A 4836-nucleotide genomic window follows, 5' to 3' on the forward strand; every position below is an offset into this window, starting at 1 on the left:
GATTACTTTATCTCTTTGCATTAATACACAACCCAACCCAGCATATGATGCATCACAGTATACCACGAAGTTGTCTGAACCTTCTGGTAAAGCTAACACTGGTGCCTGACACAGTAGCTGTTTCAAAATCTGAAAAGCCTTTTCCTGTTCATCAGTCCATCGAAAGGCTACATCTTTACGAGTCAACTTAGTCAACGGACCCGCTATTTTCGAGAAATCCTTGATAAATCTGCGATAATAACCGGCTAATCCCAGAAAACTCTTAATCTCAGTCGGAGTCTTCGGAGAATTCCAATTCATTACCGCTTCTATCTTTGTCGGATCAACTTTTATACCCTCGGCACAAATCACATGACCCAAAAACTGCACTTCACGTAACCAAAATTCACACTTTGAAAATTTTGCAAATAGTTGTTCACGTTTCAACATGTTCAAAACCTGTCTCAGATGTTCAGCATGTTCACTTTCGGACTTTGAATACACTAGTATATCGTCTATAAACACAATCACAAACTTATCTAAGAACGGACGACAAACTCTATTCATTAGATCCATGAAGATTGCTGGCGCATTCGTCAACCCAAACGGCATGACAAGAAATTCATAATGACCATACCTTGTTCTGAACGCTGTTTTCGGTATATCCGATTCAGCAACACGAACCTGATGATATCCGGATCGTAAGTCTATCTTAGAAAAGAATGAAGCACCCTGTAACTGATCGAACAAATCGTCTATTCGAGGTAACGGATACTTATTCTTCACTGTTCTTTTGTTCAATTCACGATAATCAATACACATACGCATTGTCCCATCTTTCTTTTTAACAAACAATACCGGAGCACCCCACGGTGAAGAACTCGGTCGGATAAACCCACGATCTAATAACTCTTGAATTTGTGACATCATTTCACGGACTTCAGATGGCGCTAATCGGTATGGAGCTTTTGCAACTGGAGTTGTTCCAGGAACCAACTCAATCTTATATTCGACTTCCCTTACCGGCGGCAGACCTGGTAACTCATCTGGGAACACTTCGGGAAATTCTGATACTATCGGAATATCGGCCACTGTTTTCTTTTCTTTCTTCGCATCAATCACATATGCAAGAAATGATTCACAACCCTTTGTCATCGACTTTTTCGCTTTCATCATGGTTATCAACGGAAAATTATACCCTCCCCGCTCCCCTCGGGCCACAACACGGGTTCCATCGGTCGAACGAAAGGTAATCATTTTCCTATCACACTTAATATTAGCCCTAAGCGAGCTCAACCAATCCATTCCTAATACTACATCAAAGCTAGGAATAGGCAACACTAAGCAAGTCACCGGGAAAGACTTCCCTTCAATCTCTATACAAACCCCAGACACATATGTTGTGACGGGTGTGATCTTACCATCGGCTACTTCTACACTAACCGGCTTGGGTAATACAGTAGCTGGTAAATTCAACTTAGCACAGAAATCTAAGGACATAAAACACCTATTGGCACCACAATCAAACAATACGCGAGCAGGTATTGAGTTGATTAGAAACATACCGGTGATCACTTCTTCGGTTGCCACAGCATTCTCAACCGACATCTGAAAAGCTCTGGCCTCTGCTGTTGGAGGGTTCTTCCTCTTCTGCCCACTTGAGGCAGTTGACCCTACAGCTGATGCTGAACGCGCTCCTGACCCTACCCCGGAACTACCACTCTTGGACGGACAACTAACAGCACGATGCCCTGGTTTGTGACAACTCCAACACACACTATTCGGGTACTGACATGCTGAAGACTCATGCCCAACAACACCACACTTTAAACATCTTCTTGTAGCCTCAGAACACTGACCACTGTGAGAAGCTCGGCACGAGTGACACCAATTGCCTTTACCTGTTCCAGACCCAGAACCATTCTGGCCACTTTTACTTTTCGATTTAAACCCACTAAACTTCTTGGATTTGGATCCTGATTGACCAGATACTTGCCCACCTTGTTGTTGCACATTACCAAACATTCTGTTTCTGGCGGCTTGAACATCACTTTCTACCATTTTAGCCATCACAACAGCTTGAGACAACGATGTAGCTGTTCTAACAAAAGTTCGGTACTCTGGCAGAATGACATTAACAAAATGCTGGATACGAGATGCTTCATCCGGCACCCACTGTTGCACAAACCTCAGTTTATCCATATACTTCTCTACCACTTCATCGATGGTCATTTGAGGTGTCATCTTCATTTCAAGAAACTCAGTCTTGATTCGATTCATATCAAATTGATTACAATACTGTTCACACACCTTCCCATAAAACTGCTCCCACGTGATCATACTCACTTGCTCCTTTGGTATAGTGGAAATCAAAGAATCCCACCAAATCATAGCCCTACCTTTCAACATTCGACTAGCATACGTCACTTTCAACTCGGGTTCACACTGACACGCTTCAAACACCCTTTCAATTTCTCGTAACCAATTGAGAGTTACAGTCGGATCAGTACTTCCAGAAAACTCGGAGGGTTTGCAATCACGGAAGTTCTTATACGTACATCTTTTGGGTGGTTGCATGTAAGGTTGTTGGAACATTTGCATTTGGTATGGATTCATCATCATGGGATTTTGGTAAGTAAAGGTGTTTTGTGGTGGCGTATAATATTGGTTAGGTATTTGATTCTGAAGCTGGTTCTGGGGCACATTAGGTATCGTTTGGGATTGCACAGTTGGAAATCCAGGTGGTGTATCATCATTTCCAGAATGTCTCGCCAATTCAAGCTCATTAATTTTGTCTTCAGCCTCCTTTAGTTTGCTCTCTAACTGAAGAATGTAACTATTCTGATCATCATCAGACTCAATACCCTCTTCTGGTGCTCTGAATGTTCCGGGGTTGGATGGGCCAGTTGCGTTTCTATCAGCCATACCTGTGCTACAAAACAGCTCACACAAAAGCTTAGTGGATAACAGTTAGTTCAATCACAACTAACACACGTATATCCTATTTTCACTTAGCCCCCACTCCCACAGACATGTTTGACTTGCCTCAGAGTTTGGGAACAAAATACGCGCACGTATTTGCTGCCAAACCATGCTCTGATACCAACTTGTAACACCGGCCATTTTTTTTTTTTTTAAAACACAGCGGAAGACTTTATTAGCAAACACACTATAAGTCACGTCATTACGTTTAAGTTTACACAACGGTGTTACGTTATTACAAAACATGATTTATACAAAAGTCCACATCAGAGTTGGGTTGTCGAACATGTCTCCTGCAACAACACCCTTCCCAACTAACAGTACCTAAACCTGCAAGGGGAGAATATGTGGGGGATTAGCGCACCGCTAAGTGAATGGAATCTATCTAACAGATATAGCTTAAGCCACACACAAGCTATATACTAACAACAATACTTGCTAACTACCAACTAGCAAACAATAAGGCAATACGAGGATCGGCGGCTTGTACGAGCACACGACTCCCAGCTGATCGGGCCTGAGTCTACCGATAGTCCCTGCTACTCAATCACAGTATAGATATCCAGATGCAGGGGGTGCATCTTTCACACTATACTCACAATCAGTAGCCTATGGACCCAACCTCACCTAAGCACGGTTGACCTCATACGAACTCTGACCTCACCTAAGCACAGTCAAGAGTCCCCAGTCTCCCCTAAGCACGACTGGTGCCATTCACACAGTGTACACACAATTCACAAACAGCAATAGGCATACAATATAATCTAACATGGCAACTTTACACTATGCATGGTAAAAGAGTAAAACACGGTAGCATGATATGCTACTTAAACTCTATCCGGAGATAGACCCACTCACCGATTACCAGCTACAGCTCAGTTATCTTACTTCTGAGCTTCTTCCTTGTTCTTATCACCTGAGAACAACACAACGAAGTCAATATACATATCTCAATCAATAGTATAATCAAATCATACTATAAACTAGGTCATAACACCATATATTCATAATTTTATGAATCTACATCATGACTCCATTCAATAATGGCATACAGGTGCGTGCAAAACACGACATACACACTAAAACTCCTTTTCCGACCCAAAAATAGTTTGATTTAGTTTCTTAAAAGTTCATCATTGAAAAGTACTCTTCAATACGATTCCAACGATATTTGATTCATCAAAAACGGAGTTACGGTTTGAAAGTTACGCCCGTTTCAATTTCATAAAAGTACTGTAGCAAATAGTGACACTGTAGCAAATAGTAACACTGTAGCAACTCGGTATTGTAGCAACTCGGGACTGTAGCAACTCGGATACTGTTGCAACTCGGTACTGTAGCAAATAGTGGAACTGTAGCGAATAGTGACACTGTAGCAACTCGGGTACTGTAGCAACTCGGGTACTGTAGCAACTCGGGTACTGTAGCAAACTGGGTTTCGAACCAATTTCGCTGATTTTGATGATTTTTTGCCCAAAACTCAATTTTTAAGCGATTTTGAACAAATTTTAAGCATATGGAAGCTACCAAACATATATATAAGCTATTTCTAACATCAATTAAGCATAACAAACACCAAATATGAAGATTCAAGCTTAAAATCACACTTTTATTCAAGAACACAAAAAAACCCATTTATTCAAGAATCAAAGCAAGGATTCAAGTAAACAAACCTGATTAGATGATCACAAGGATGATATGAATCAATCCTTAAAGCCTTACAATCAAATTTCTAGCTTGGAATAATTTAGGATTTGAGAGGAAATAAGTTAGGTACGTACTAGTTTTTGGGAAATAATGTGAAATGGATGGAAATATCTAGATATTACACTTTTATGTGTTAAACAAATAATACCCCATCACACACGGGTATTT

This window comes from Rutidosis leptorrhynchoides, chromosome 3, assembly GCF_046630445.1.
Source record: "Rutidosis leptorrhynchoides isolate AG116_Rl617_1_P2 chromosome 3, CSIRO_AGI_Rlap_v1, whole genome shotgun sequence".
Classification (NCBI taxonomy): Eukaryota; Viridiplantae; Streptophyta; class Magnoliopsida; order Asterales; family Asteraceae; genus Rutidosis; species Rutidosis leptorrhynchoides.